The sequence below is a fragment of the Rousettus aegyptiacus genome, unplaced genomic scaffold (genome assembly GCF_014176215.1).
Source record: "Rousettus aegyptiacus isolate mRouAeg1 unplaced genomic scaffold, mRouAeg1.p scaffold_m13_p_2, whole genome shotgun sequence".
In the NCBI taxonomy this organism is placed as follows: Eukaryota; Metazoa; Chordata; class Mammalia; order Chiroptera; family Pteropodidae; genus Rousettus; species Rousettus aegyptiacus.
Window position 1 is genome coordinate 67,874,799 of NW_023416295.1, and position 12,666 is coordinate 67,887,464.

The following is a 12,666-nucleotide window of genomic DNA, read 5'->3' on the forward strand; positions in this document are numbered from 1 at the left end:
ACTGTCTCTCCACATGTTTTAATTTATACTAATACTTTCATTAATTAAGTTTTGGGGAACGCCCTTTTAAAAGCTGATGCCTTTGGGACTAGCTTGCCATTAACTTGTGATGTCAATGCTAATTGTTTTAAGAACTTACAGTTTGGAGAAATGGCCATATGTAAGTATTGCCAGGGCTAAGACCATTTTTCTGGGGAACAACTTTCTTAATAGCAAAAAGGTACAATGTATAAACACATAGTTTAGGGAATCTATTAGAAATTCATTCATTCCAAATACTTCTCCAAAGTATAAAATTGAGATACAAAATAACCATTCCATCATGTGCCTCAAAAATGTACCAGATGTATTTCTCCATTCTTGTGGGAATCTGTGGATTAACCTTCCCACTGAGTGATTCCCATGCAGGAAGAACTTTTCCTCCTACTTTTCCCAGGATCTCTGTTGCAACATGCAGCACATTATGGGAAATTTGCCACAATGTGTTGGACACTTTGGTCTCTTGCTGGAATTTTGCAGGCATGTACTACCATGGTTTGAAGCAGGGATCAAGATAGTAGTTTTATACAATGAGATCTAATATAATGCTTTATAAGGGGACTAGGAGCCTCTCTTTTCCAAAGTCATTAGGACAGATGGTTCAGCCCATTCATTTAATCAAATTGCAGAATAGAAAGACATAGCCATTAGCTACTGATTTTTTTTTTTTTTTTTTTTTTTTTTTTTTTTTTTTTTTTTTTTTTTTTTTTTTTGCTAGAGATTGCAATATTATGTCTCTGTGATGCTGAGGAGGGGCAGATAATGAAGAACCCAACAAAAAACAGATTTTCCTCTTAGGAGAAACTTAAAATCTGCCATTCAGTTTTTTTCTATGCACCACAGCAGTTTTGAACTGCTACAAATTCTTATGGTTGCCATTGTATTTTATTCCCCTAGTAGGCCTGGAAGACCCAGAAGCAGATTAAGAATTACTTTTAAACAAGGACCTCAATTGTTCAAGTAACTTAGGTTTCCATTTAATCAAGGGAGATATCTACTTTTGAGTCAATTTTCTCTTGGAATTCAATTATTCCCTTTAACTAAGAAAATGTTTTATGAACCTGAAAATTGTAAAATCTCAATTTATAAAACCCCAAATTTGAAAAAAAATTACAAAATTTTAATAAATAGTCATCATTCACTTCAACCAATTTTATACTTTTTCCCCCAAAATGTACTATAAAAAGTACATCAAAGCATAAGTCTACTGGATGAATCTAAAAGTAAGTGCCCAATAAAAATATTTGATTCGACCAATTCCAAGGGATCACCCTGTGACTTCTGTGCTAGGACTGTGAGTTACAAGAACATAGAGGTTATGTCCCTATTATAAAAGTGACAAGATAGACTCATAAATGGAATAGTTAATTACACTGAAATATAGTTAATCTAATCATGAACTGGGATTGGGTATGAATAAGAAGAAATTAAAAATTCAGTCTGCACACAGTTTAGTGGCAATCTTAGAGACATACCTATTGTCAAAGATGACTAAAATTTTTTAAACTATTAAAACCTTACCAAATTATTAGAGTAGTCTTCACTATGGGAATCTCCTTAAAGAGAGAGAAGAAAAAAAAACTGACCATATTCCACCTCTGAGATTTTTAAAAAAAACTCAGTAGTAACAAAACAAAGCCATAAACACTTCTAAAACAGCCCACAATTTCTCTAAACAGTTGTATATAATAGTAATCTCTTTTGTCACCTCCATCTCAGATATTAATTCAGATCACTGTGTCTTGTGCATCTCTCCACATCATACACACAACAACACACACACTAAGTGGAAGCAGTTTCCACTGAAGTTACCAATGATACAGATTTAATTTACATTAATAAATTAAAAATACATAGTCTCCTTGAAATGCTCACTTCCCTTGGCTTCTATGACATGTCATTCTGGTTTCCGTTCTACTCTGGCCATTCTTCTCTTCAGGCCCATTCTCTTCTCCTGAGATATGTGTGTTTGTCTTAAGTCACCCTCTCTTTTCACTTTCTTCCTACAGTCTCTGAAACTCATGCGAGTTTTATGGAGCTAAATCGCAAACTTAATTCTTCAGTCTAGACCTTCCATTCCAGGTAACCAACTGTCTTTATTTCTTCACTCAGCTTTCTTATAGACCGCATACATAAGTCGCTCAGAATTAATCTCATATTCTCTATTCTAAATTTTGTTTCCTCTCAGTGTTACCTGATGGCACCAACGATGATCCAGTTGCGCAAGCCAGAAATTTGGGAGCCTTCTTTAACAACTCTTCCCCAGAAACTCCTGTAAAAGTTCTTTTGTTTTTTACTGAATTCATCGATTTTTGTCCATCTTTGATACCACTACTTTCATTCAAGCTACTATTACACCTTATCTGGACCATTAAAATAATCTTATAACTAGGCTTTCCACTTTTACTCTTGCCCTGCTCAATCTAAAACCCTACTAAAGCCAGAATCATGGAAGAAATAAATAAATAAATTTGATTTAATCAATCCAAGAATAATAAATCACCATCATAGTCTCCAACTTTTCTTAATGGATTCTCTTCTACACAGCTTATTAGCATATCTTCCATACTTCTCCTTCCATATTGTATGCTTCCGGTACATCTACCTTTTTTTCAGTTCCCTTAACATGCTTTGTTCCATCCTGTCTCAGTAAATTTTTCCTGCTATCTCAGCCTCAACGTCACTTTCATGGAGAAGCCTTTCATGACTCCTCTGACTAGGCCAAATTCCCCTTAAGATAATTTCATACCAACATATCTATACCCCCTATTTTAGTGGCACTTGCCACAATTACAACTTAAATGTTACTGGCATGATTTTATATATATATAACAGTTTATTGTCATATTGTGTATACACACACACACATATATATGTATATACACACACATATAATGCATATTATCATATATATATTCGATGTACTGTGTGTGTGTGTGTGTGTGTGTGCATTAAATTCCATGAGGGGAGTGAGGGGTTTGGTATTCTCTGCTCCAGTATTTTGTAGGTGTTAACTCAATATTTACAGAATGGGTGAATTAATAAATTATATATCTAGGAAAGTCTTATTAAATGAAGAAAGATCCTCCTTAAAAATATTGGTCAACCAAAGCACTACTTAAGTGACCATAGAACCTGACATTCACGAACAGTGAGGTTAATTAAATTGATAATAATTAAAATGAAGATAGTGATAACGATAATGCTGATGGTTCACTAATGTTAGCTAATATCAATGACCTTTATTGGGTACATAGGCAAAGTGCCAACATAATCCTCATCACAACCCTTAAAGTAAATATCTCTGTCCCTTCTTTATGAGGACACTGAAATACAAAAGGATCGTGATTTATCCAATTACTGTTATTGAAATTTGATGACCCTCTCAAGTTGTTTCTTATTTTTTCTCTTTCTTTCAGAATTAATTTATTTATATATGTATGTATGTATGTATGTACGTATGTATGTATTTATTTATTTTTGGTGGCATTGTGAGGTAGAAGAATATGTCTAACTCCTTTTTCAATTCAATAATACTGAACTTTATACATTTGTGCCCTACTGGAAGTTGCTAACTTTTAAAAATAAACTTATTCGCAAACATTTTCAATAATTTAAGTGCACTCCTGTTCATCATCAGTAAATGAAACTCTATTATTCGGTATTGAAAAAATATTTATTTAGAATGTACTATGCCCACAAAGTTAAATAGTGAGTTGACTTGAATTTCTTTTATCTTACTATAGCGTTCTCTCTAAAAACCTGAGTAATTTCTTGGTTAAGTTAAAATTTTTAAAAAAGGTTTAACTTTCTAATATAAACTTTTGTTAGTATAGAAAATAGGACAAGACAAACTTTAATAATAGATCTTCTAGAAATAAGTGAATTTATTTTGACTATTTTTCTCTATTTTACATGTCTCAAATGTTTTCATGTTTGTTATTCCAAAGTAAACTGTAAAAATGTAACTGCAAACATACTGTGATCATATAGAATGTACTGAAGAAATAACCAAACAATAACAACAAAAAGTAATTCCTTTCTTGTACACTCACTTTCATAGACCATTTATCACTTTCAATGTCATAGCTACTATACAGTGAAACTGAATAAGTACTAATAAACTGAAGCCATGACTTCAATATAAACTCTCTGTGTCAGAAAGGATTTCTTCGAAATGGACCAACAGTCATGATAATATTGAGTAACTTTTCCAAGATAGGTACAATTTCCCCTGATATTCCCAGCATTTGTTGTATATAAATTATCTTATATGAACCTTCTGTCATCTCAATTTTTAGAATATATAATTTGCAATATAAATTATTTGGATAAACCTGTGAAAATGACAGCTGATCCTGTTTTAAGAAACGTGTCACTCTGTCTCACAAGGAGTCATGCAATACTGAGACCTAATGATGGTTTTACAACTGTTTTCTAGCATATTTTTACATTGCATGCATTTTCACTTCCAGCCATGAATCCAGTACTTAACAAGACAGAAAATTAATAATTCAGCTGAACATGTTTAACCAGGTAATGCAATCATATGTTAACTCCCCAAATGAGCTTTATTTCATTTTCTAGATAGAGATTTTAAGTCATCTGATACATTGACCAAGGTAACTAGGACAGTAATGCACCAAAAAGTAGAATAGATATACATCTCAAAAGAGCCTTTCTCTGTGTTTGCACTAAATGAGAGAGAAGGAGGAGTTAAGAGAGGGGGATGCTAAGCTAACAATCTATCCATAACTTCTTCCATTGTATCTTGTTATTGCAGCACATATGGTTCCTACCATTCTGATCTGAGATCCCTCCAACACATAAGAATAAGCAGAAAAAGTGAGGAATTAAGTGTTAGCCTTTACTTAGAGTTTCCCAGCTTTGGAAATTTTCTCTAAGTATTATTTAAAAGTTGTTAAGTTCCTTTTATAACAGTTTTTTTTTTTTTATGGAAGAAATTCCTCATGGAAGTGTAAAGGAGATGGCATGGTAGACTGTAAAGGTTCTAAAGATGTGTAAATACTTATTTGTATCCTTTTTAAAATGCAAGTTATGCAAATACTCATCAAGAGCTTTGAAACACATTGATCCAACTGACTTTATTTCTTTTATTTGGGGCTATTTGAATCTGCATTTAGAATACAAATTGAATATTTTAAGTAATATTATTTTCCTCATAGATTATAATGACTCTACCAGGACTATTATAGTCTGTGTTTAAATATATAGAACATATCTTGAAAATTAGCACTCTGAGGCATGACAAAAATCATTATGTATGACTCTTTCTCAGAGTAGACAAAAATCAAACTGCAATTTAAAAATCATATATACTTTTGGTGACCTACCATCATGTTTACCATCAATAGATATTCTCTAATTTTCCATAATATTGGGTCACTGGGCAGCTCTTTCATCTGCGGCAACTCATTTGAGACTCTTTCATCCCTGGAAAAGTTTTAAACAGCAGGTTCCTCTACACACCACTAATCAGCTGTGAGCTGTCTCTACATAGTTTAGAGCTCAAAGGACAAGTTTTGACCAAGTTTGACATGTTTCACTACCTTGAAATGCAAAAATTACTACACATAGAATTTCAAGTCCTTTATTATATTATCATAGATGTCAAAATAAAAATTAATTTTCAATCATTTATAGAAGATGAAAGAGATAAATGATTTTACTCACTTAGAATAATTTAGATGGATAACTAAAACTTAATCTAGCATGTACATAAACCATTTAACTTTTTCTCCTTTAATATATTAAAATAAATTTATTTTAAAATTTCCTCGTTTCATAGAAAAAAACCTCTTTGTTTTGCATTTCACACAGTAACTACATAAAATTTATGGCATAACAGTTTAAATATAAAAATATTTTCAAGTCCTTAGTCTAGAATGACAACTTTAAATAATTTATTTATAATTTATTTATGTGTTTCTGGTGGATACTATATAATATGTTTGCCTACCTGTGCATAGGGATTTCCAAAAAACTTAAAACATGGAGAAAAAAGGAGTCAATAGTACTTTTAGTCCATCAGGAGCAATGTTTACTCCAGTTACAAATGACCTTGTATTTTTTGAGTGGGAAAGTAAAACAGTCGAGAGTGGATTACTTAAAGCCATTCTAATCTGGAAATGTTTCTAGTTGTATATTTCATGCATCTTTATGTGGAAGTCATATAGAGGAATGAAGAAGAAATTCAAAGCTGATTCAGAGTATTAGTTTTGACTGTAACCTAAAGCTCTGAGTAGAAACAAGATTTCCTGAACAAAAATTAGCTTCCTAAATGATATGAAGAACATATTTTAAAAGCGTGTCTGGGGCTCCGCTTTTGAAAGGGGGTGATGCTATATTAATCTTACAAATAATAATTGACTCAATAAATATATTGAAAGTAAGTACATATGAATGAAATTTTCTTGACATCATTTAAAAATAATTAAGGGAAGTAAATACTTGGGGCAGAAAGCATTTGAGATTTTACTGAACACAAGCCTTTTGTAAAATAATTGGAGATGTTTAATTAGATTAAAATGTGGGTGTGGTGGCACATCTCCCTTTTAGATTGATAAACTTTTTATTACTAGATCCCGATGGGTATGCATTCCTCATATCTAGTATCAGCATTACCCACCTTCAAGAAAGATCACTGGAGCCAGCCATGGACCACTATCCATAGGAACTACAGGAAATCCTGAGAATACAAAAGGTAGCAGAAGAAAGATCATGGCAAGAACATCATAATGATACAATTTTTCTCATGAGTTGACTTCCTCTTAGATACAGTATGAGAGAAAAGTCTTGAACTTTGAATTTATAATCAAAGTAAAATTTTTTCTCTAATAATCCTACTGATTTTCAATGCATGTATTCTACTAGGATACCCTATAATCATTAGGAAATAGTTTTAAAATATTTTAAATAGTGATATAAAAAGGCCATGAACTCTTGTCTTTTTCTGTGTCACTTATATTCTACAAAATGCTAGTTACTATAGTCATTTTTTTTCTGAAGTGTAAGGTTCAAGTTTACCAAATTAAAACTGATTTAAAAAATAACCAAAAAATATATAATAGCTTACCATTACCAATGACTGAAAATATAATCCATTGTTCAGAATACACTTGGATGTCAAATATCCCATTCTCCAGAATGAACGATTTTGAATTATTAGGGTACAAGTACAAGTATGTACAATGGATTGAAGAGACACTTAAAGAAGGAAAATGAACTAGAATGTTATTGATGAATTACAAACATAAGGTGTTTAGGAACTAGGATGGTGTGCTGACAGTCACCAAAGCCAAAGGAGCAAGAAACACCATCAGCATCAAAGCCAACATAGTCAACTAATAGAGATCCCCACATGGTAAACGGAAAAAGCACGAACTATGGACTGAGTTTGAATCTTCATTATTTATTAACACTGTGACTATATTCAAGTCACATAATCCCTTCAAAATCTTCATTTCTTCATCTGTAAATAGCCATAAAAATACTTGCCATGCAGAGTTGTAAGAAATAAATGAGAGAATGCACACAAAACATCTGGCATGACATAAACAGCAGTTGTTATTAAGAAACCATAGAATAAGAAAATGTAGAATATTTGTACTTTCCAGTCATGACTAGAAATGTCTTTAATGATCCTCTTGTTGACCTAACAGATATACTCCAGTGGAAAGAACTGAATCATGGGGTCCCATTTGATGAATACTTTTAATCATCACTTACAAAAATATCCATTATTTCCTGCCACTACTCTTTTTCAAATTAATGGCTGCAAAGCAAGTGAGAACTTGGCAGGATGAACCAAACAGTTGAAATTTCAGGGACATCTGGACACTGACAAATGAAGAAAACCAAATTTCTAATATTGATCAATTTTACTTCAAGAATTCCAGGTATTTTTACTGAGTGTTTTTATGAATTTTTTAAAGATAAAGATAGATGCTGCTGCATTTTTGCTGTAGCTGATTCTTTATTTTTGTGTAAGTAGGTCCTAGACTGTTATAAAAATACTAAAAACTACTAGAAAAGCCAAGTTCAAGCTCATTTTTGCAGTTGGAGAGTCCTCATCTCCCATTTTGTGGATGGAACAATCCTTTGACAGCTTAGAGTATAGATGTTTACTTCTACCCAAAATGCATATAGCTACACCTCTATGTATCTTAGTGTTCCAAAACCCAATGCCATTGCCCTTCAAAAATTTAAATAGTCCCTATGTGCTAAAAGTCTCAGGCCTGGATTTTAGAATTATAAAATAGTTCATTTGTTATTTTTCTTCATCCACCCTTACCAAACACAAGTAAATTTCTCATATTAGTTTGAAGGCTACATACCAGTTTCAAATATCATTCTTCTAGAGAGTATTTTGACTATGCTTTATTCAACTACTCTATCACCAAAAAAAAGATATTAAAATTGTCTATTTTAAAACTGGCAATTCATTTCCAACTGGATTTCAAGGAATAAAGAAAACAGAAGAGATGATATTATATAGAACAATGCATCAAATTGTTGATTAGTTTCATGTAGTTTTTAACAATTTGTTGTATTTTTTAACATCAATTTTCAGGTGTATACTCTTATGAGTCACAGTTTTATGACCATCAACAGAATAAAAATACAGATTGTTTTCTTCATTCTATAAATTCCCTGCACCCCCTACATAATCTATCTCTTCACCTATTACTAACCCTAGGTAGACATCTACTGCACTATCTGTTCCAGAAGACTGAATATCATGTAAATGGAATAATACAGTATGTTTGTTTTTCTACATGACTTTTTTTGCTTGACATAATGCTTTTGAGATTCGTTCATGCTGTTGTATGAGTCAGTAATTTGTTACCTTTTTTTGCTGTGTAATATTTCACGGTATGGATATATCAGTTCTTTAGTAGTTCATGGACATTCAGGTTATTTACAGTTTTGGAGAATATAAATAAAGTTACTGTAAATATTCATGTAAAGCTTGGTGTAGACGTGTTTTTATTTCTCTGAGGTAAATTCCTTGAGTGGGATTTCTAAATCAAATAACGAGCATATTTTATAAGAAAATGAAAAACTGTTTTCCAAAGTAGCTGTGTCATTTTGCATTCCCACCAGTAATATATGAAGGTTACAGTTACTCTACCTCCTTGTCAGCACTTGGTATTATCTCCTTTTTTGTTTGTTTTTAACTTTGGTACTTTATTATAGTTTTATTTTTATTTCCCTATTGACTAACAATGTTGAATGTTTATTCATCTCTTTATTTGCCATCTGTATCTCTTCTTTGGTGAACTGTTCAAATAATCTACCTTTTCCTTTTTATTTGGTTGTTTTCTTATTATTGAGCTGTGACAGTTCTTTATACAATAGTTCTGAGTACAAGTCCATTACCAAACATGTGTTTGTACATATCTTTTGCTCAGTTGGTAGCTTATCTTCTCATTTTCTGAACATCATTTTTTTGAACGGAAGATTTTTTCTGATGAAATCTAAAATATTAATTTTTTTCTTTTATGGTTTCTGCTTTTTGTGTATTATCTGAGAAGTATTTGTTTCATCCATGATCACAAAGATAGTTTTCCTATGTTTTCTTTTAGAAATTTTGTAGTTTTAGGTTGTGCTTTTAGGTCTAAGATATATTTCTACTTAATTTTTATAAATGGGATGAGGAATAGGTTGACATTAATTTCTAGCATTTTATGGGGTGTTCCAATACCACACAGTAATCCCACTTTATCTAGGGGAAATACGATCCAAGACCCCCAATAGATGCTGAAACCCAGATAGTACTAAATCCTATATATACAATGTTTTTTCCTACACATGCATACTTATGATAAAGCTTAATTTATAAATTGGGCACAGTAAGTGATTAACGGCAATAACTAATAATAAAATAGAACAATCACAATGATACACTTAATAAAAATTATGTGACTGTAGGATCTCTCTTTCTCAAAATATCTTATTCTACTGCACTCAGCCTTCTTTGGGTGATGATGTGACATGGTAAATTGCCTTATATAGAAATCAAGAACTTTCTCCTTTTTACATAAAGGAAGCACTTCCAGCTTTAGCATATCAAAATTGCTAGCATCACTAACCTGGTCATTTGGGTCCATTGTTAAGTAAAATAAGGGTTTCTTGAACACACACATTGCTATATCATGATAGTGGATCTAACAACCAAGACAACTAGTAAATGACTAAAAGGCAAGTAGCATATATAGCATGGATTCACTCAATAAAGATGATTCAAGGCCTGGGCAAGACAGAAAAGAATAAGGTTTCATCATGATACTCAGAATGACATATAATTTAAAACATGAATTGTTTATTTCTGGAATTTTCCATTTAATATTTTTGGACCACAGTTAAATGCAGGCAACTGAACTCACTGAAAGTGAAACTGCAGGTAAGCGGGAATTACTGTATGTTGAAAAGACTAACCTTCCTGCATTAAATTATCTTGGCATGTATATCTATAAACAATTATTTATTGATAAATGTATAGGTCTGTTTCTGGAGTTTTTATCCTGTTCCAGTGATCTATTTATCTGATCTTTCATCAAAATCATACTTGTTAATTTCTGTAGAATTATAATTAGATCTTATATCATAAAATGTAAGCTATCTACTTTGTCTTACTCAAAACGTTTTTACTATTCTAGGTTCTTTGGTTCTTCAAATACATTTTAAGATCAACCTATTAATCTCCACACAAATTCCTGCTAGGGTTTTTGTTAGGATTGCCTTGAGTTACTAGATCAAGTTGAGAATTGAGATCTTAATAGTATTGCAATATTAAGTCTTCCATCTATGAACATAGTTGAGATCCCCATTTATTCCAGTCTTCTATGATTTTTCTCAACTGTCTCGTAATTTTCAGTGTGCAAATAATACAAAAAGTCTTTCTAGTTTTATCCATAAACGTTTCATGTTTATCAATATTATTGTAAATAGTACTACTTTTTAAAATTTTTTTTCGATTTCCAACTTTTCCTTCCTATTATATAGAAATGCAACAGGTTTTATATTCTGAGACATTGCTAAACACAGATATTAGGTCTCGTAGTTTTTTTGTAGATTATTTGGGGCTTTCAGTGTGGATAATGTATCTTCAAAATAAAAGTTTATTTATTTTTGTTTAAGCTATATGCGTTTTATTTCTTTTTGTCTTATTGCACTGGCTAGGAATTTCAGTATCATTTGTTCTCATTTTCTTTATTTTTATTATAAGGATTTAAAACATTAAAGACAATTTTAAAAAGTAAAACCTCATAATCTGATCAGGATAATGCCATTATAATTTTTATAGTATCATTTTTAATAAGAGTGATGAACATGGGTATACTTAATTTGTCCCAGAATTTTGGGTTAAAGAATTCTGTCTTTCACAATAAAATGTTATATTAACTGCAATTTTTTATAGATATCCTTTAAAAGATGGACGTTTTCTTCTATTTCTAATTTTCTGAGAGCTTCTGAGAGTTTTCCTAAATGAATGTTAAACTTAGATAAATACATTTCCTGTATCTATTGAGATGATCATAAAGTTTCTCTTTTCAGTTTTTGATATGGTAAACTACATTGATTGATTGTCAGATGTTGAAATAGATTTTCCAATGGGTCACAATCTGTTACTTTTTTATATGTGGATAGATTTATCTTTCAAGTTCTGTGCCTATGTCCATAAAGGATATACTCCGTAGTTTTTTCTTATTATGCCTTTTTCAATTATTAGTATCAGACTAATGCTGGCCTCATAAACTGAGCTGGGAAATTTTTCCACTCCTATTTTCCAGAAAAATTGGGGTAAAATTACTATTATTTCTTCCTAAAATATTTACTAGACTTTACCAGTGAAATCATTAGGAATTGATTTTTTTGTTTGTTTTTAGATGGTTTCTAACAATAAATTTAATTTCTTTTATAGGTACAGACATATCAGGGTTATTTATTTCTTCATGAGTAGATTTTTTGACAGTTTACGTTTTTGAGGGAATTTGTCCATTTCACTTAAGTTATCAAATTTATTGCATAAAGTTTTTCATAATATTCCTTTTCTAGCTTCCTAAAGTCTAAACTTTTTGTTAGCGATGTCCTTTCATTCTTAATATTGGTAATCTGTGTATTTTCTTTTTGTTTCTTGATCAGTTTGTCTCGAAGGTTATAACAGTTTTTGACTTTTTTAGAAAACCAGCTTTTGGGTTTATTGGCTTTCTATATTGCTTTTCTGTTATCTTATTTATTTTCATTCTTCTCCTTAAGTTGGTTTAATTTGCTCTTTTTTTACTACTTCCTTCAGAGATGCTTACATTATTGTTTTGAAATTGTTCTTGGTTTCTAATGCAAGCATATAGTGCTATAAATTTCCCTCTAATCTCTACTTTGGATCTGTCCCATAAATCTTGATATGTTCTGGTTTTGTTTTTATTCAATTCAAATATTTTCTAATTTCCTTTGTGACTTTCTCTGACACCTGAGTTATTCAGAAGAGTGTTGTTTAATTTCCAAGTATTGGGGGATTTTTCTATGCATCATTCTCACTGATTTATAGTTTATTTAGTTCCACTGTGGTCTGAGAGTCTTCTTTGTGTAATCTCAATTTTTTTA